The sequence below is a fragment of the Berghia stephanieae genome, chromosome 4 (genome assembly GCF_034508935.2).
Source record: "Berghia stephanieae isolate SIO BIC M18660-M18661 chromosome 4, UCSD_Bste_1.3, whole genome shotgun sequence".
In the NCBI taxonomy this organism is placed as follows: Eukaryota; Metazoa; Mollusca; class Gastropoda; order Nudibranchia; family Aeolidiidae; genus Berghia; species Berghia stephanieae.
The window spans coordinates 47891949-47914448 of record NC_088363.1 but is presented as its reverse complement, the minus strand read 5'-3'; the positions used below and the strand labels follow the sequence as shown (position 1 = coordinate 47914448).

Here is a 22500-nt window from a genome sequence, read left to right as displayed (position 1 = left end):
ATACCAAAATATCTGCGATATTCCTCTTTATAACGAAGTTATGCATCTTTAATTGAACCCCCTTAAAACTTTTAGTAAAAGCGAACGTCAATTTCCAGTCACAACTTTCTTATGGGCGAGTTGGGTCACAATTTGACTCCCACTGCTGGTACTCACTAAACTGCCTAAAGTTACCGTGTACGTAGACACACCCGTAATACTATCCATTGCTTGTATTGTAGCAGCAAACCAGTTACCGGAGCTACCGTGTACGTAGATCCTGAGGCTAGGTGCCCGGTTACCGTGTAAGTAGACACTGCCATTTTATTAAGATATTTAATAGGCGTTCAGATAAGGCTAAAGAGTAACTGCAGAGTGTGCCATTAGCAATTGGTCCCAACTCTCTGAATCTGAAAGAATACATTTTTTTCATGAACAAATGCGATTGAGGAAAAGTCTTTTGATTGGCCTGAATGACATTTTATACAGACTTGGCCGTAGGGTTAAGTTTGGTCTATATTCTAGAAGTAGAAGTATCTACTTATGTTTTTAAAAAAAATTAATTATGTATGTAGTGTCAATACTGTATCAACTATCCAGTTCAGATTTGGACCAATAATTTTGTTCGACTTTTACTATCCTTTGTAGCAAAGTTCATTGAGGTAATTTGTTCATAAAAGTTAGTTTTAACAGTTCTTATAACAGGACAATCTAATTTAGCGGTGCACAAATTGATGTCAGAGAACGGGCTAGCATTGGATGAGTGACATTTAGTTCAATCTCATTCTTTTGTCTAATTTATGTTGTATTATTTGTATTCTTGGTTATCACACTTTTTTAGTACATGTTTCATGACTGCATTCTATTTTGGTGTGAATGAGTATGTGACAATAGTCAGCGATGAAGTTTTCTTTGAGTACTACCCCAGATACATTTCAAAAAATGGATATTATGACAAAATTATACATTGAAAAAAAAAAAAAGATTAAATTAGAGATACTTAACTTAGTGCACCATGAAAACTAATCAAGACAAAACTATACCCTGAAAACAACTCTTTGTGACAAATGTGATTGAAGTCTGGTTTCATGTAGCTTACTGGTGGAGATCGGTATGTTACATTGAATATGGTGCCAATAAAATATTTAGGTAATGTTTCTATAGCAGTGATTTTGTTTTCCGTAATGACATAGGGATTTGCTGGCCTAAAACTCCAATCCTTCCAAATTCTTGTCCCAGGCTGGACTGGGATCACGCACTGGCTATATGGTTGGTTTTATAACAAAAATTCCTTTATATGTTCATCCCCAAGGGGAAATTTGTCCTAGGATCTATTCCAAGGGAAGATTTGAATAGCCTAGGCATCAATGCATTGCAGCATTGCAAAGTGAACTATCACTATGCCATTACAGCACAGTGCAATGGTTAGTCGAACTTGTACATTTCAGATCCACTTTAGGACAAGTGGGCTACCCTGCATCATTAAGTGGTTTTGAAAGGTGACTTAGATGCATTTTGTTTTTACTGTGCGGCTCTATGTGGTCTAGTGGTATGACACTCGCTTTTGGATTGGAAGGTCCTGGGTTCGAGCCTCGCTTGGCGCATAGTTGAGTCCTTGGAAAAGGCTCTTTACTCACATTTTCTCACTGTACTCAGGTGTAAAATGAGTACCTGCAATATCGCCTAACAAGTGTCATGTCTCGTTCTACTTGTTGCTGTTGGTCAGAGACCCCTTGTGATCGCTTTGAGCACATTAAGTGGATATTGCCCTATATAAAAGCTCAATTAAAAAATTTTTTTTTTACTTCATTAGACGTTTTAAAAAAAAAATATAGAAGATCATTCATTTTTTTAGAATTAAAAGGTTTGAAATGAAAATCTGATATTGTTTATTGATGAAACTTGTCTTGGACATATTTAAGAAATAAAGTCAGAACATATGAGTTTTGAAAAATAATGGGATAGCTCATGGGGAGTTCAAGTAATATTCTTCTATTGGACGCATCTGTTTTTCATAAAAATAGGTTTTTACTATATTTAAAAGATTCTTTATGTCAAATATTTTTATGTCAGTTATACTTTGACATGAGAAGGAACAATATGTTTGCAGTCAAAGGAGGGGTACAATAAAATATTGAATTGCTGCATTTGAAATTTCAAACTGGCTCCCAGCGAATAACTCAAGGTCGCACAGTATTTGGAACTCGTTTTAATCTCCAAATGTAGGAGTTTAAGAATCTTTTATTGTTTCCCTTTATTTTTAAAACTTCTTGACTTTTACATAATCTGGTACATAATCATAGTATTATAGCATAGTCTTTGTCATTCTTTATATTCCTTGTTTTGGAAACAAAACAACAAAGTGCTCTTTTATAGTGCTTTATGATCACTGGACTAAACGTTACACAGTCATAACTTGCTAAGACCCATACACAGCAGTCGTACACATGCAATGTATACATATATTGCAATCTTGAATCAAATGTAATAATTCGAAAAGTAAAAGCTAAACATAAAACAAATAATTATTTAGTCATGCAGATAACATCTTAAATTCGCCGTATCATTGCAGTCTTGTTAGAATATGGATTTTAAAAAAATCCAACATTCTTCTATGATGTAGTCTGTCCTTGAAGTTCATTGAATTTGTCAATATATTTGTGACATTTAATTATAGATTATCTTTTAACACCGCTTAATGTCTTTGACCTTGTATAAACAAGACCTTTGTGTTTCATCTCCACCTTTACAGTTTGTTTTTATTCTTTCAATACATAAAGTTCATAGTGGAAGGGGCTATGATTGTGTAACCAGTATTCACATCTAATACATTAGATGGATACATTATAAAGATTCATTTTCTTGAGATTCCATTAGAAATATCTAGCATTCTGCCAGTGGTAGCACCATATCGAATTAAAAGTCACTAGTCTGAAATTATAAAATTCTTCTCAATTATTTAAGCCCTTTTTCATAGTGGTGACATTTCTCGTTAAATTTCTGAAGATTTTTGTGCATGGCTGGCTCCTGTCAACATTTATGTGACTTTTTTTTTCTTGTCATGGTTAATTGATTATCAAAATGAATGTATGTTAACACGGAGCTCATCTTTTTTGTTGTTTTTATTTTTAATAACTGAGAAGGTTAAAGTACCACACATAGTTTAATATGTGTCTGATGATAGGAGGTGATTGGGATTGAAAAAAAAAATGCCAGAGAGGTGTGCCTTAAACTTAAAATGATATTTCTTCAAAAATAATAATAAGCTGATTTTCCTAGCCCCATGTCTGGGTCAGTTTATTTTATCGTGCTATGGTATTATGAGAGAGGGTGTTTTGTTTGTTTGTTCATAGATAAATCCATTCAAAACTGGATAAAAGTTGTAAAATGGAATTTTATGCATACTTGATCCTGGGGTTAAAATGGTATTTGAGGATGCATTACTCAGGTCTATTCCGGATAACACCTGGTCAACCCGGTCTATTTCATATGGGACTAATTCCACGAAAAGGCTTTTTTTAAAATAGCTCTTAGTTCATGGAATGCTGGACGGACATATTTGAATACCTGCTTTCAATCCCTCACAATCTCTATGTCAAAAGTTCGCTCCCCCTTGCCCTCCCTCACCACCACCCTCGTGCTCATGTTTGCCTAGTGTTGAGTTGTGATTAGATATGGCAAAGATCCCACAACTGTGGTGACTTAAAAAAGAATTACTTCTGACTCTTAATATATTATTTGTTGTTTTGGCTTTCAACCACCTCTCCCTCTCTCTCTCTCTCTCTCTCTCTCTCTCTCTCTCTCTCTCTCTCTCTCTCTCTCTCTCTCTCTCTCTCTCTCTCTCTCTCACACACACACACTCTCACTATCACTCTAACTGCCTCAGTCTCAGAGTCAGGCAATTCAATAAATGCTATAAGTTGTAGTCTTGAGGACAGACAAGGAACAGTACAGCAATGGGCGTTTCAGGCCCATGAAGGTCTTAGGCTAGATTGGTCAGTCTTGTCCACCCTAAGGGCTCATTGCCTCGCATCTTTTGGCTTGTATCTATATATATTATTTCCTTCTCCTCCTGCTCTATTACATCCTCCTCCTCGTCTTCCTATTTCTTCTAACTTTGCTCCTACTCCCCCCCCCTCTCTCTTTCTCTCTCTCTCTCTCTCTCTCTCTCTCCTCTCTCTCTCCTCTCTTCTTCTCTCTCTCCTACTCTCTCTCTCCCTCTTTTCTTCTTTTTCTTCTCCTTTTCTTCTTTCTTCTTCTTTCTTCTTCTTCTTCTTCTTCTTCTCTTCTTCTTCTTCTTCTTCTCTTCTTCTTCTTCTTCTTCTTCTTCTTCTTCTTCTTCTTCTTCTTCTTCTTCTTCTTCTTCTTCTTCTTCTTCTTCTTCTTCTTCTTGCTGCCCCCTCTCTCTCTCTCTCTCTCTCTCTCTCTCTCTCTCTCTCTCTCTCTCTCTCTCTCTTCTTATCGCTGTGTATGTGAGTGTGTGCGCATGTGTATGTATGTGTGTGTGTGTGTGTGTGTTTCTGTATGTGTGTGTTTGATTTCTTTTTCGTTCTCTCTATGCTCTCTATATCTCTCACTGTCTCTCCCCCCCCCTCTCTCTCTCCCTCTCTCTCTCTCTCTCTCTGTCTGTCTGTCTCTCTCCTCTCTCTCCCCCTCCCCTATCTGTGCACTCTTGTCGACATTAGCCATTTGTATACTTCGTCTCATGCATTTTAACAAGTGTGTTTTCATCCCCGTTTCATTGATTGTTTCATTCAGAATCGAGCTTTATTATATAACAGACAACAACTCGCTCAAAACTCAAAAGTCTGTGGAGTACCTACCACAAATATGCCATTTACAAGTCTTTGCATAAAATGGAGAATGACGTTTTCTCTCCTTTCATTTTTCGTACATTCATTCACTTTTCTCTGTATTTCTTTTTTTTATTCCTATCTTTTCTTTCTTTCTTTCTTTCTTTCCTTTGTTCTTTCTCTCTTGTTTTTCTTTCTTTCTTTCTTTCTGTTTTTCTCTCTCTCTCTTTCTTTCTTTTTAAAAAAATTCTTTCTTACTTTCTTTCGTCTGATCTTTTCGTCTGTTATTCCTTCCTCCCTTACTTCTTTGCTTCCTTCCCTCTTTCCTTACTTCCTCCTTCATTCCTTCCTTCTGTCCTTACTTCATCCTTCTTTCATTTTGGTTTTTCTTTCTATCTTTCTTTTATGTGTCTGACTTACCCGGGTGGTTGGATGGGAGCATCACCCTTGAATCATATACCTATGATGTTCGCATGGGTGTACGATCCGATAGTGATGTCGTTTCTTCTTCTCTTTACTAGCCTATCCTGCTTCTTTGGTTTGTGATTGTATTTTTGACAGGGGATATTTTTTTTTTTTTTTTTCTGTAAATCTTCTGCCTGTTTGTTCTTGGTTATTTATAATTTAGCTTATGATATCTTTAGGTTATGATTTTGATTTACATTTGTACTATTTTTGTTAGATTGCTTGTTTTTTTTTTGTTTCAGCGGTCTCTCATATAACCTCAATTGTGTTGGAAGAGACCTAAAGCAACAAACAAACAAACAAAAAAAATGTCTGACTTACCGTCTGTCTGTCTTCCACTCTCCCTCCTCACCCCCTCTCTATTTCTCTGTCTTTTTTCTCCCCCTCTTCTTTCTTTTTCTCATTACCAAAAATCCCTCTTTACTTTTCGATCCAAAATTTACTTTTTAAATAAATCAACCGACTTACTTCATCTGCCCCTATTAAAATTACTCTTCATCTTTCTTCTATTTCTGATATTTGATTATTATCAAGTTTTTTTCTTGACTTTAATCTTGGAAGTTTGGAAGATTATAGTCATTCGATAGATTTTATTTCTATATCATTCTCTAGGCTATTCCAATCATCCCTTGGATGTCCATGATGTCCTAGATTCGTACCCAAAAGGTACCGAGTTCGACTATCGCCTCGGTGAGTGGCCTTGAACAAGTCACCTCGCCATAGTACAATTTGCGGCGCTGCACTGCGGCTGACTCCTGTGTTATTCCAGTTTTCCATTGGAATAGACCCCGAAGACAAATTTCCCCTTGGAGATAATAAAGGGAAATTATTTTTATCATTATTATTATTATTATTATTATTATTATTTATTATTATTATTATTATTATTATTATTATTATTATTATTATTATTATTATTATTATTATTATTATTTTAATATTATTATTATTATTATTATTATTATTATTATTATTATTATTATTATTATTATTATTATTATTATTATTTTATTATTATTATTACACGACAAGCTGATTTATTTCCGTCCTTTTCATTTTATTAATTTATTCTTTTGAAAATTTGGATTGTTTGTTTTTTTCCCCATGTCTCGTTTCTATCAGCCCTTTGCTATGAGGGGATTCATTCTTTTGTTCTCTCTGATATCCTTTGTGATTCCAGAGTATAACAGATATTGAACTCAAATCTACCCAGCTATCCGAACTGATGTATTTCCTTTGCGTTCATATCACCAAAGATGCGCTAGAGACTCAGACTATCAGGAAATTACTTACATATTTATTTTCCTTTTTCATCTGGATATGAACCGTAATACTCATTCATTCTGAATGATTTCTTTGAAGAGAAGGAAGAAGAGACATTAAAGTGTTATAAACGTCGTAAAACTTTAAAAAAAAACAAACAACAAAAAAAAAAACAAAAACAAAACAAACAAAACAAACTACCATGAGTTTTAATGTCTTCTACCCCCTCCCATTTTTCTGTCTACATCGCCCCCCCCCCCTCCCCTTCCTTAAGCCCCATGCTTAACCTTTTTTTAAAAAAAGGTATATTTCTACAAATACACATTAATTTCGAGCTTCGCTCGCTATGGTTGTTATTTAATCAGCTTACAATTGCTGCCTTGTTTACCTGGACAATCCAAACGGCGACTGTCTTCGTGCATACACAACTACTAATAATAGCCCCCGGGGACGCACTCAACTCACGTTGGTTCTCTGTGTGTGTGGGTGTGTGTGAAAACGTACAAAATCAATAGCGCTCACTCTCATATTCGTACAAGACTGGTCTTGTCAATCCATCCATTCGCCCACCCAACCGATACCGCTGTACTTTGGAAAAACAATCATGAAAAAAATTTGGCCAAAAAACTTAAAGATATCGAGCAATAAAAGACGACCCTCAGTTTGTTTAAAAGTTTCAAACCTGAGTATTGATATTGAATTTTTCGATTAAGAGGGGATTCTTCAAAATCGGACAAGATTTTTATTTGTTTGTATTTTTAATTGGCCAAACAAAACAAAAAACAAACAAAAAAAATACCAAAAAACAAAAACAAAACAACAACAAAAAACAAAAACAGATGGCCAAAAATTAAAATTGTTTAGTCTGTCAATGAGTGGTAGAATACTCATTTCCAGCACAACTCACTTCATTCTCAACCCAAAACTGAATTCACGTCACTCGTCCTCCCCAGTCATCAGCCTCGTATGTTGTTCCGCCCCGGTGCCTCTTGACTTTCTATGCCCATTTATTTTTCAACCATCGTAAATACTATTTGTTAAGGTATTGCTGGTGTTGTTTATTAATTATTACTAATGTGTCGTAGGTGAGAATATAAAATGGTTGTTGAGTTGGTGACGATGTGGTGTTGGTAAACGTACGTGTGTTGGCGTGGTGTTTAATTGCATTGTTTTAAATTGGTAATGTATTCACCTTTTTATTTCCAAAGCGGTGTGTTATATTATATATAATGATTAGTATAATAAGCTTTGAGTTTCAGTGTTGGCTGGCGCGACAGAGACATTTTTAGCCTCATTTTCAACTCACAATATTTTATAGACTTCTTTTTTTTCGGATACTTTACTTTTAGTAACACCAAGTGACCTCAGTGTTCACTAAAAATTAGAAGCAGCAAAGGTTGCCAAGTGTTTTGAGTATGTCAGGATTGCCATAACATTAAATTGGAATGAGCTAAATGTGTCTTTCTTTGTGAAGAATATAAAACCAATATAATTTACAGTTGATTCTGGTACTCGAGAGACAAATCAAATTTAATCAAAATTATATTATGTCATGTAAACAATAGGGAACAAAAGGGTGATGTCAACAAACTAGTTCCTACCTCACTATTCTGGAGGACTGAATACATACCTTGTGTAAATGATCATCTGGTTTCAGAGTGATAGCATCTTATTTTCGAATCTCAATATATGCTGGTCGTCAATAAAGATCCTCCAACCTCTTTTTCTTTTACGTCCCGTAATCCTTAGAATCTGCCTTTACATCCGGACTTTATCTATCCCGGTTTTCTGTAGCGTGAAACGGACAAAAGCAATTGTTCGCTATCATTTGAATAGGGCGCTAGTCTATCGCAAAGTACTTCCAGCCATATCTAATAGACCCAGCTGGGTGGACAGAGGGGTCAGAAAAAAATAATTTCAGTCCCTTTGTGAATTGAGTTCTCTTCCCAACTGCGCTATTGGTACCCTCACGGCGGAACAGTAAAGTGATTATTATAAATGTTCTTAATAAGGAAAGGCATTTCTTTCAGTTAGATAAGAATAGCCTGCAATGTAGGGCCTGGGTTGCCCGCAACATTTGCCCTGTGTTCTGTTTGGCTTTCCGTAAAGAAGCTTATCCGAAACTTGTCTATTATGTGTAGCGTCATAATATAGGAAGCAGAGCACTTTAGAGAGAGAGAGAGAGAGAGAGAGAGAGAGAGAGAGAGAGAGAGAGAGAGAGAGAGAGAGAGAGAGAGAGAGAGAGAGAGAGAGAGAGAGAGAGAGAGAGAGGGAGGGGGGGGGGGGTAAATAGCTTATTACGTAGCTTGACTATTTACAGCAGTTCAGACATATCATTAAAAAAAAATGAATAAATAAAAATATAGATAAATAAATAACTCGATTAATAAGTCGGCAAATAAGTATGTGAGTAAATAAATAAGTAAATAGATAAATATATAACAACTAAAATCACAAAAACTATCCAAGAGCTGTTAAGCCGTGCGGCTATGTGGTCTAGTGGTATGACACTCGCTTTCGGATCGGAAGGTCCTGGGTTCGAGCCTCGCTCGGCGCATAGTTGAGTCCTTGGAAAAGACTCTTTACTCACATTCTCTCACCGTACTCAGGTGTAAAATGAGTACCTGGCCGTTAACAGCGTTGTCTTTGTCTGAAAAATTGTAATATCGCCTAACAGGCGTCATGTCTCGTCCTACATGTTAAACGTTGCTGTTGACCAGGGACCCCTTGTAAAGCGCATTGAGCACGTTAAGTGGATATTGCCCTATATAAATGCTCAATTTTTTTAACATCTACTTGGTTTCTTTTTCTCGTTGCAAGCACTAGTTAGTACATTGTTTGAAACATCTTAACCAAACACTATTTTCATCACACAAAAAATACATGGTTATTTATTTATTCGGCCGCACCTCCGGTCAAAAGGCAGTCTGCAGCAGGATAATCGGGGATAAAACCTTCAAACCTGCGGCTTTGTCACAATTGTCTCACCGTGATTCGAATCATCGGTTCTAGGAAGAAAATTAGGGTGACTCAGGTCGACTCTGTATTGATTCTCTCATTCTATACTCGGCTTTGTGGTCTAGTGATATGACACTCGCTTTCGGACCTGAATGTCTCTGGTTCGAGTCCCGATATAGGCGACGCAAAGTTGAGTCCCTGGAAAAAAGTCTCTGTGCTACATTGTTTCATACCACTCAGGTTTTAAATGAGTACCCGTCCAAGCTGTCTCCGTCGAAAAAAGAATTACAAGCCTTACAAGCGTCATGTCTCGTCCTACAACATTTTAAGTATCGCTGTTTGTTTGGGGCCACTAGTAATGTGTTTTGAGCACATTTAGTGGATATTGCTCTTTTTAAAAAAGTCCGTTTTTCCCCCTCTTTTATTAAGCAAAACAATTATGGTGAATACTTTGTTGTATTGCCATTCTTAATTTTTAAAAATATAATTGATTGAAGAAGGGTTTTTAGCGCGAAACGTTCTTGTTTGGTATTTTGTTCTTAACTGAAAAAAAAAGAACAAAATACCACACAAGAACGTTTCGCGCTAAAACCCCGTCTTCAACCAATTATTTTTACATGAAATCACATCTATTTTTGAGTGTATTGTAAATTACAAGGAATGCGCCACGCACAGCCTTTGTTTACATATTTAAATTTATTCATTAATGTTGGCCCTGGACATTCCTCCACCATGCCCTAGTTGGCAGCCGTTACCTTACATGGGCTCTGTATTTACAAGTCATATTATCTTATGTCAAGTAAAAGCCACTCACACAACCGTTAAAAAAAAATGACGTGCAATTGTCAACAAAGACAGTATTTTATCTCTTGCGTATCCAGACAATGCATTTTAATTATTCCATTTCGATGAGAAATGTCCATAATGTTGGTGATGGCTGTGTGGTCTAGTGGTTTGACACTCGCTTTCGGATCGGAAGGTCCTGGGTTCGAGCCTAGCTCGGCGCATAGTTGAGTCTCTGGAAAAGGCTCTTTACTCACATTCTCTCACCGTACTCAGGTGTAAAATGAGTACCTGGCCGTCAACAGTGTTGTCTCTGTCCAAAAAAAAAATTGTAACATCGCCTAACAGGCGTCATGTCTCGTCCTACATGTTAAGTGTTACTGTTGGCCAGGGACCCCTGCAAAGCGCTTTGAGCACGTTTAGTGGATATTGCTCTATATAAAAGCTCATTAAAAAAATAATTATAATGTTGGTGATGGTAATAGCGTTCTAGTGTTAGTATTACAGAGATTGCATTGCCCTTCCGCGCAAGTGTCCCAGGTTCAATCCCGCTTTCGATATATCGTTTTTTTTCTTCTCCCTTGAGCATTCACATGACCCCTTCTTCATCATTCAGCGGCGCTCTCTGCGGCCTGCGTGCGGGTTACCTCACCTGCAGAGAAAAAAAATCCCCAAGGTTGAATGAAGAGAATGTTAATTTTTTAAATTATTTGTTCTTTTATTGGGATTGGTTGAGCGAGTATGCCGTCACTGGATTTGTAGAACTGGCTGATAAGAATGCGAGTAACCATAGTTTTATTCCACGTTTGGTCAGATTTTATTTATTTATTTATTTATTTATTTATTTATTTATTTATTTATTTATTTATTTATTTATTTATTTATTTATTTATTTATTTATTTATTTAATTTATTTATTTATTTATTATTTATAGGGGGCAGCGTGGCTCAGTGGGACGGTCTTTGCTTTGTACCCGAAAGGGACCGAGTTCGATCACCCGCCACTGTGCTGTGTGGCCTTGAGCAAGTCACCTCGCCCAGCTCAAATTGCGGCGCTGCATTGCAGATGACGCCTGGGTTATTCCAGTCTTCCCTTGGATTAGACCCTAACGACAAATGTGCCCTATGGGATAAATAAAGGGAATTTTATTTTTCTTAATTTAAAAGAAAATTATTGATTTATTTGTTTATTTATTTATTTAATTATTAATTTGTTTATCTATTTATTTATTTATTTATTTACTAATATATATATATATATATATATATATATATATATATATATATATATATAAATATAAAATATATAAATATATAAATTTATTTATTTACTAATATATATATATATATATATATATATATATATATATATATATATATATATAAATTCATTTATTTATTCATCTATTTATTTGTTTATTTGGTCTCTCACCAATCATCCTTAGCAATGATTAATTTACCGATTTAATTTTAATTCTGGGACAATCTTTTTCGGTTGACTCGGGTCAGATCCAGAAGACAGATTGCGATTATACAGTCATGTCCCCGCGCTTTTTAAAATTTTGTTTGTTTGTTGTTTTTTCTGGTTTGATTATTTAATATTTTAAAAATATTTTTCTTTTGGTTTCTTTCTTGGTTAGACTGGGTTAGATACAGTAGTTTTCCCCTGGGAATTTCTGAAATGGGACCAGAGAATATAAAAAAGGGAATATTTACATAACTGGATTTGACACTGTGTATATTAACTGGGTTACTGGTTGGTACCAAAGCGTCATGGAGTCACAGTAACCTGTTGTCCCTGAGGCGATACCCCCATTTCTACCCGTGCTACGAATAACCCTATAAAAAGAAAAGCGGAGCGTCTATGTCAGCAATGATACTGACTTTGTCGTGTGCCCCCCCCCCCCCCCACCTCCCCCCCCCCCCCCTTCACCCCTCCTCGTCTCGTAACGCTATCAGATGTTAAGAAAATACAAACCCCAACAAAACAAACAAGGAAACAAAAAAAAAAAAAATGAATATCAAAAAAATCAAATTATTCTCATATTTTCTCTCGTGTTTTAGATATATTTTTATTATTATTCTTTTGTTTACTGATTATCTGTATTCATAATTTAGCAAAGTCATATTTTTTCTGTTACTACTTATCTCATCTCTCGTCGTTTTCATGAAAGTATTTGGTTAACTCACTCAATCCTAAAGGTTTTTGCTTCTTTTCAAAATGGGAAAAATGTATTAAAAATGAGCTTGTCCATAGATATTTTTATTCAACTACCATTAACATGTAAACATTAAGAACATTAGCTTTGATACTACACCTATAATTTGTCTTTAAAAAAAGGAAATAAATTGGCATGGGATAAAAGTAACCTTGGTAAACAACGGATATAGTCGGTGTTAGGGTTGAAAGAGTTAATTGTTAAATAAACTGATTGTAATGCCTCAACCTTTTTGAATTAGTTCGTGGTAAACAAAAAAAAAACAAAAAACAAAAACCCAACAAAACAACAACAAACAAACAAACAACCAAACAAACAAACCAACAAAAAATGATAAGAGATGTCACTGTGACCAGATAGATAATGGTGAAATAAATAAATGTGTGTAAGGAAAAAACTAAAGATAAATAACTTCATATCCGTTATCAGCGGCTAGACGAATCGCTTAGAGTCAGCATATGTTTATCATGGAGTATCATCAAAGTATCACACGGTCGTCTTGTACCTTACTATCCAACTTTAATAATAAAATAATAATTTAATAATAATATGATAATAATAATATTAATAATAATAATAATAATAATAATAATAATAATAATAATAATAATAATAATAATAATAATAATAATAATAATAATAATAATAATAATAATTAATAATAATAATAATATAATAATAATAATAATAATAATAATATAATAATAATAATAATAATAATAATAATAATAATAATATAATAATAATAATAATAGTTATAATATGATGATGATGATGATGATGATGATGATGATGATGATGATGATGATGATGATGATAACGATGATAATGCGACAACTATGTTACTACTAAGATTATTTTCTTATCATAATCATCATCATCATCATCATCATCATCATCATCATCATCATCATCATCATCATCATCATCATCATTACCACCGCCACCACCATCACCATCTCAATCATTACTATATAACAAACCTGCATTTTGACTTATATCAGCGTATCCAATCCCAAGACGATAATATAAAAAAATTTGAAATTGAAACCATGCTATGAAATAACGATAGCGAAAGATAGTATTAATGAATAAGGTGTAGATAAATAAATAGATAAAAAGCAATTATCGATCTAAAACACAACATACCGTTATAGAAATAAACTCAACGCAAAGCGGAACTTAACCCAGTTTTTTAAATCAATAGATAAATTAACAAACAAACTTGAGTTTTTACAAAGTGCAATCAATATCCACTAAATATGCTCAAAGCGCTTGAGAAAGGGTTCCCATGTAAATAGCAACCCTTACAATATGTAGGACGAGACATGACACCTGTAAGGCGATGCTATACAATGTTGTTGTTGTTTTTTTTTTTGTCTATCAAACAGCGCTGTTACTGCTTAGGACCTCATTTTACCCCTGAATACGATGAAAGAATGTTAGTGAAGTGCCTGTACCAAGGACTCAACTTTACCCTGTCCACGGCTCGACCGAACCAGATACCTAATAATCCGAAGGCGAATATCATACCCAAGAACAGAAAGCGGCTATACGGTCCTGTGTATGACACTCGTCTTCAGATCGGAAGGTCATGGGTTCGAGTACCGCCCTGGGCGGCGCATAGTTTAGTCCTCGGAAAAGGCTCTTTACTCACATTCTCTCAATTTACTCAGGTGTAAAATGAGTAACTGGTCGTTAACAGCGTTGTCTCTGTCGTAAAATAACAGGCCTTATGTCTCGTCCTACATGTTAAGTGTTGCTGTTGACTAAGGATCCCTTGTATAGTGCTTTTAGCACGTTTAGTGGATATTGTGCTATATACAAGCTCACATTTATGCAAAAGCTCAAGTTTAATGTCTAAAGCCGCACGACATCGTTTCGTAAATTGAATCTGCAAGTCACAATGAGAATGTTACAGACGGTTGAACCTAATGGTTCCATTCTATTCCAGATTGTCTCTGTTTCAACTGTTGAAGGTAAACATGGCATTTTGTTAGCAAGGGGTGGATTGGGTAGACGTACTTAATAACGTTATCATTGTTTGATGGACGAAATACTGAAGGTACTTTTTTTAGCGCCGAAACACTCTTGATATGATTATGATATTACCGTCAGTATTGTGGGGGGTGGGGGGGGGGGGGTAGCTGAATCGATAGAGCGCAGACTTACAGAGGACTAACTTTAAAAGCAAATAAACCTGTTTCGAAGCCGGTTTGTCCAAAATAAATTTTCTTTGCTCATCTTCCAACTCTGTGCACATAATTGTGGTTGAACAGCCTGGTCTAAGTTGGTTTCGTGCGGCTATGTGGTATAGAAGTATGACCCTCGCTTTCGGATCGGAAGGTCCTGGGTTCGAGTCTCGCTCGGCGCATAGTTGAGTCCTTGGAAAAGGCTCTCTACTCACATTCTCTCGTCGTACTCAGATGTAAATGAGTACTTGGCCGTTAACAACGTTGTCTCTGTCGAAAAAAAAATTGCAATATCGCCTAACAGGCGTCATGTCCCATTCTACTTGTTCCGTATTGCTGTTGGTCAGGGACCCCTTGTAAAGCGCTTTGAGCACGTTTAGTGGGTATTGCGCTATTTAAAAGCTCGTTTTTCTTCTTTTATTTTTTTGTGTGTGTTTTTTTGTTTTGTTTTTGTGTTGTTTTCTTTTTTTTGGCGGAAGCGTTTATTTAGATGTTAACTGCTGTAATTACCAATCCACAAGGTTGTTGGCTATTTTTACTTTCCGTATCCCGCTGTCAATTATTGTTATTATTATTAATTAGATGATATCCGGACCAGGTAGACAATTTATGGAGCCAAGGTAGATGTCAATCACGGCTTGACAGTTGTGGAAAATGCGAGACTGTGTCTGGTTTACTTATTAACTCTAATATTGCCATCTCTTTGATGTGGTGAATAATGTCTGGTTCTTAATCAAAATTCGTCCACGCGCTATCTCTCTCTCTCTCTCTCTCTCTCTCTCTCTCTCTCTCTCTCTCTCTCTCTCTCTCTCTCTCTCTCCTCTCTCTCTCTCTCTTTTTTTTTCTGGACCTTAGCATGTGCTCCTCATATCTTACTTCCTTACTCAATTCATCTAACCGTCACTTTTATTCCTTCTTTTAGTTTTCCGCAATATTGTGTATGTGTGTGTGTGTGTGTGTGTGTGTGTGTGTGTATATATATATGTATATATATATATATATGTGTGTGTGTGTGTGTGTGTGTGTGTATACATCACCCTCCCCCTTTTTTCGCTCTTATCTTTCACTCCCACCCAGAGCTGCCGACTTGAAATTTCATAAATTCGTAGTTTCCTATCGGAAAAAATAAAAAAGGCACTTTAAATAGCTTTAGAAATAAATAGTATTCCCCATCATGATTCTAAAAGTGCCCCGATGTTCTGATATAGATTCTATGGAAATAAACTCACCTTTTCAACATACTTTATAGAGTCAAAGAGGCGAATGCAGTTCTGTAGCTGGAACCAATAATTCGTAATTCTACGTTCGAAGTACTAGGTCCTGCACCTCCACCTAGTCTCTCTTTTCATTCTCTCTCTCTCTCTCTCTCTCTCTCTCTCGCTCTCTCTATCTCTCTCTCTCTCACACACAATTTCTCTCTCTCTCTCTCTCTCTCTCTCTCTCTCTCTCTCTCTCTCTCTCTCTTTCGTACTGCGTGTTTCCCTTGTACACAATGGCACACAGACCGATAGAAGGAAAGAAAAAAGGAAAAAAAAAATCCTCGAAGTAAGTGCCAGAAGCACAGATCAAAAGTGAGTACTAGATATTGATTTTGGATGGGGAATTAGCGGGTAAGTCTCCCCCTCCCCCTCCCGTTATTTTGGCATAGAGGCGGGGTGGTGGTTGTAGTGGTTGTATTGGTGGAAGGAAGTAAGGGACGAAAACCATTTATTCATGTCTCGTCGTCGTCATGAAGATAAAGGGCAGAATGACGTAAATGGGATATGATTTTCTTAGAATATCTCTATCCATTCATCCATCCATCAGTTCCATCTATCCTATCCATGTATCCATTCATATATCCACTCCATCCATCCATATATCAATCCATTCATATATCCATCCATCCGTCCTTTCATCCATCCTTCTATCCACTCCATCCATCCAGCCACCCATCTCTTTATTTATCAACATACTGGACAAACACCTCCTTTAGATTTAAGATCTCTATGCCTACAGGCAAAGGGTTTGTTTGAAGTTAAATGCTACTTCAGTTCCTAGTGTTAGAAGTCCCATTGAGATAGCTCTGTCGGCATTGTGCAGTCTGAAGAGACATCAAATGTTATATTTGGTTTTGGTCTGGCTCGTCATGTGTTGTCCTTTGGTTTGCTTGTTTTGTTTCAAGAGTAATTCAAGAACTGAAATATTGGGAATGTCTCGTGTGTTCATTTCAGTTATATGATTCTTGTGTAATCCTATTTTTAGTCTTTGAATGGAGCAAAGTTTACTTCCAATCACGAGAGAGAGAGAGAGAGAGAGAGAGAGAGAGAGAGAGAGAGAGAGAGAGAGAGAGAGAGAGAGAGAGGGGGTGAGAGAGAAAGAAAGAGAGAGAGAGAGAGAGAGAGAGAGAGAGAGAGAGAGAGAGAGAGAGAGAGAGAGAGAGATTTTCTAAAGGTATAAAGTAATTGTCGGAATGGGAAACTGGAAAATGGAAACTCAATAGACACATGCGGCAGAATTCGAACCCCCCCACCTCCCAGATAACGGGTTAATTCCTCTCCATTGCAACGAGCCTGACTAAGACTGTTGGTCGTCACGCAACCCAGACCCTTCGAGTCCCCCGGTAAATGTAGGGTTGGACCACGGCCTTACTAATATTGGGTGTGTTGGGTTCGATAACTATTGGTGGTTGAACTTCTACGATCGGTCGTGATTGATTAAAAAAACAAACAAAAACACATGCAGTTTCATTTTGAAATATCTCTGTCTGACTCTCTCTCTCTCACTCTCTCTCTCTCTCTCTCTCTCTCTCTCTCTCTCTCTCTCTCTCACTATGTGTGTGCCCCCCCCCCCACCTCTCTGATTTTCTCTCTCTTTTTTCTCTCTCACATGTCCTCCACTCTATCTATCTCTACATCTCTATCTATCTATCTATCTATCTATCTATCTATCTATCTATCTATCTATCTATCTATCTATCTATCTATCTGTCTGTCTTCTTCTTCTATCTATCTTCTATCTTATCTATCTACTATCTATCTATCTATCTATCTATCTATCTATATCTATCTATCTATCTATCTATCTATCTATCTATCTATCTATCTATCTATCTATCTATCTATCTATCTATCTATCTATCTATCTATCTATCTATCTGTTTGTCTATAAGTGCGCGCGCGAGTTTGTATTGAAAATTCGATTGACAATCGTCTTTGACCTACTGAATAACAACAGCAAATGCGTTAAAGAGACGTGGTGATGAAATCTGATAAGGTTGGAAGAGACGGTGGTTGGTGGTTTGGAATCCCCCTGACATTATTGGAGATAGATCGGTAGTAAAACTTGCATGAAGAGATTGTTTGTTAGCTTAAAGGGAGAGGGGGAGAGAGAGAGAGAGAGAGAGAGAGAGAGAGAGAGAGAGAGAGAGAGAGAGAGAGAGAGAGAGAGAGAGAGAGAGAGAGAGAGAGAGAGAGAGAGAGAGAGAGATATTTGTTGTTTTTAATTAGCCCTTGTCGTGCACAGGTTTCTTATCTATCTCTCACGAGACGAAATTTATTTTATCTAAACAAGTCTAGCTCTGTTGTTGAAAATCCAATTAAGCCGTTCAATTGATTTAACCCGTTTGTTTTAAGTAGCGCCATGACGCGCCATACATGCGTAGTCGCCCAGTTTCACAAACACTTCCATTGTTTACGAAATAATAATGAATGTTCGGACTGCCTTAATCATTTGGGATTAATGGACAAGGGGTGTAGTCGGTTCTGAGTTAGAATCAGGCAGTAATTCCAGATATTGTGATGATGTGGAAGAAATATTGAGTCTAGCTGTGAACGAGTTAATTTGGTTTACGGTAACAACAACTGATCGTTCGATCATTCTAAATTACGGCCCACAGGACTACTGCATACTTCTGTCTCAGTGAAATCGGTTGGGTCGCTGTACAATCAGTAATTGAAGTTTGATTTGGAATTAATATCAATGCTATGCGTCTGGTAAACCGCTCATCTGTTCTACCCACCAAATGATCGTAACCAACTCACAAAACTATGGGGAATTTGATTGCATTGAGAAATAATCGCCCAACTATTATTAAAAATAATAACAACGAGCCAAGTGACGTCATTTCATTCATTCTATATTCTAGCCGCTAAGAGGTTAATTAATTTGATACTTTGTCCACACTTTTTCGACACTGTAAAAAGCTATTGATGATATGCGTTTATGTAAAATGCTCACAACATCTGTCAGGCGGATATAAAGTACCAACACACAAAACAATGTGTAACCTTGAACGTGTATAGTCTGCTATATTTTAATGAGAACTAATAACCAAAATATCAATCTTAAAACAATAACAAAGATCTGAGTGACGTCAATTCGTTCCATCTATTGATGCTATGCGTTTAGTAAAAATGCAAACAACATCTACCAGCCGGTTATAACTTACCAACACACAAAATTGTGTGCAATCTTGAACGTTTATTGTGTGATCTAATTTATTGAGAAATAATCACCAAAATGGCTGTCTCAAAATAATAACAAAGTGCTGAGTGACGGCAATTTACAATACAATACGATATATAATAAAAGCTAAATTAGGCCAATAGTGTGGTCTTTGGTGCCCTCTCACAGTGATAAATAACTAATATGCATTAGTAACATATAAAGTACAGGATATCAATTGTAAAATAAACATAAATTACTCATTGAATTCACACGTAAGGTGGAATTATTCCTTATCAATACAGTTTTTAAAATCGTTGACATTCCTCGCAGTTCTTAAACAGGCGTGGAGAGAGTTCCAAATATCTACGGTGCTGAAAATTAAAGAATGGGCACGTATTGAGGTTGAACACCGGTCTTTTAAAGATTTTGAAGACTCACCTTTTGTTATCGTCAGAACCATGTATTTGCGGCGCTGCGTTGCGGCTGACGCCTGAGTTATTCCAGTCTTCCCTTGGATTGGACCATAGAGACAAATTTCCCTTATGGGATGAATAAAGGGAATGTTATGTTAATGTTATTTGAAGAAATCCATGGAATCCAAGTTGTCAATCGTGTGTCCAATCTTGTACATTTCTTTCCTTCTATAGGTTTGATGATGGATAATGATTTTTTATGTTTAATTTTCTTTATTCATCCCAGAGAAACGCATGAAAACGATCTCTTTCCACAGTTTATCAAGATGATGTAGTGTCGTTGTACCGTTGTGTTGGACGTTACCCAAACGACCTTTTGGCACAGTCTCAATTAATAAGTAATGAGAAATATAATATATTTGGAAGAAATAGAGAGTCCAACTCTGGAAGGGTTAATTTGATTCACGATAACAACAGTGCTGATTGTTCTGTCAATCCAAATGACAGCCGACTGGACTCGGCATACTTCTGTGGGGGTAATTGATTTTCTCCTGTTTGATTAATACCCTTTGTATTGGTTTTGTTCCGTTTAGAGTAGCCATTCCGCCGTCCGTAGCATGAAGATTTATTGGTCTATCTATACTGGAATATTGTGCTGGAAAAAGACAATTTTGTTTATAAGTGATCAACCGCCTCGAAAATTAAACGTATAACCAAAAATATGAGATCTGTGCCGACATTGTAGGTATGTGTTGTTAAAAAGAATAAATAAAAATACAAAATGTAATTTCTGATCGTTTTGACTTTAAATTAATTTTTCATCAACTTGTTCACCCATGTCTAGATAGCAAAGGATAGAGACGACGGGTCATATAATATTCTATTTTATATTAAAAGCTATGAAAAGCGCTTTGAACACTTTTAGTGGATATTGCACTTTATAAAAATTCTAAAAAGCATATTGTCATATTATCTAATAGTACATGACAATGTATTGGACTGGCGGTTGCTATTTGGTTGCCCTTGTACATCGATCGGATTTTTCAGAGACAGCTCCATTTTATGAATATTCTCTTTAATGCAAATAAAAAAGATTGTAATGTTTTTATTTAAAATTTAAATTTCCTTATTATCATGAAAATGAGTTGGGCTAGGGCTATCAATATTGGTCCTATAATAGACTTGCTATATTATATGATTATAATTATATTGTCGGGGCGGGGCGTTCTACACGTGAAGTAATTTTCTCTTGTACATCAGCTTGTATGACGTCAACTCTTTAGATCAATCAATTAAACGTTTAAGTTAATGGTAAAGAAAAATATAATTTTGAAGTGTTTGTTGTTTTAACAAAACATGTTACTGCCATTAGACGATTCTTTCGGTTTGTTGCCGGAGACAGTAAGGATTAGGACGATTTTATTTGTCCCTCGCATCACTCAATGGCTTATGGCTTTTGTTTCTAACAAGAGGAGCTGTCCTAGGGTTTTGGTTTCCTACAAGAGATTCTCTTGTTCACAAACAAGCTCAATAATTTCTATCAAATCCCATAACTGTGATCGTTTTCTCCCATTCATTTTTCCTTCTTAACCATCTTTTTTGGATCTTTACTGAGAGAGGCCGGGTTGGAGGACTTGGGCCAGAAATTCCTATAGGGTGGTGCTCTTTGCAGGTAATGATTGGGCTCAATCCGTAGTTCACGCACCCCCCCCCCCCCACACACACACACACACATCTCTCTCTATCTCTCTCTCTCTCTCTCTCTCTCTCTCCTTGCTTCCACCCCACTCTCTCTCTCTCTCTCTCCTTGCTTCCACCCCACTCTCTCTCTCTCTCTCTCTCTCTCTCTCTCCCTCTTTCTCTCTCTTCTACCCACTCTCTTTCTCTTTCTCTCAATAAACGATTATTATCTAACCCTCAAAATATCTCAGTTGGATATGGATGGTTTCCGCTGACTCCAGATGTTTGCTCAGTAGATGATCTTAATAGTAGAATTCGGTTGAAGTGACACAGTGATCTGTTTTGGATTTTACATATTGAATAGTAGTAAGGGCGTATTTGAGTAAAACAATTGGAAGAACATCAACAAAACAAACGAATAATAATAATATTATAATAATAATAATAATAATAATAATAATAATAATAATAATAATAATAATAATAATAATAATAATAATAATTAATTATTATTATTATTATTATTATTATTATTATTATTATTATTATTACGAATATGATGACGACGACGACGATGATGATGATGATGATGATGATAATAATATCAATTGACTATGAAACAGTTCTATCCATTTTCACCAACAAATGTGATGCAAATCGACTCTGGAGTTGTAAAAACCGTATGAAATGTAGAAGACCAATCACCGATGTTATTACAACGATATATATATATATATATATATATATATATATATATATATATATATATATATACATACATATATATTTATATAATACATACATATATATATATATTTATATATTTATTCAATTATTTACTGATAATTGGACACTTTAGATAAATCTTTTACTATGATACCTAATCAAGGAAATTTTATTTATTTATTTAAAGACAAAACTTAAAAATCGCAATGCATTCAAAGATCTTGTTTTTGTTTAAATGACTTAAAATATTACGTAGTTTATTACAGATTAATAGTTTCAATTTTTATTCTTTTTTTTTTAACACGAATTTCATGTTGCTTTTACGATACAAGGTCGTCGGTATAGTGTCAGATTAAATCAAAATCAGACACGGCCTTCAAAGGATTAAGTTGACACGACATAGAGCTACGTTACGACACAAGGTCGTCGGTATAGTGTCAGATTAAATCAAAATCGGACACGGCCTTCAAAGGGTTAAATTGACACTGCATAGAGCTACGTTACGATACAAGGTCGTTGGTATAGTGCCAGATTAAAAGTAAATCAAAATCGGACTCGAGCTTCAAAGGGTTAGACTGACACTACATCGATCTACATAATC

The 22500-nt window shown here is 35.9% G+C and overlaps 1 protein-coding gene across 23 annotated transcripts in view; it reads left to right on the top strand.

The window, feature by feature from the left end:
• The window catches only part of LOC144970721 (neurobeachin-like), a 187989-nt gene that overhangs the window by 1324 nt on the left and 164165 nt on the right, over positions 1 to 22500 (top strand). The gene's annotated exons all lie outside the window — the stretch shown is intronic.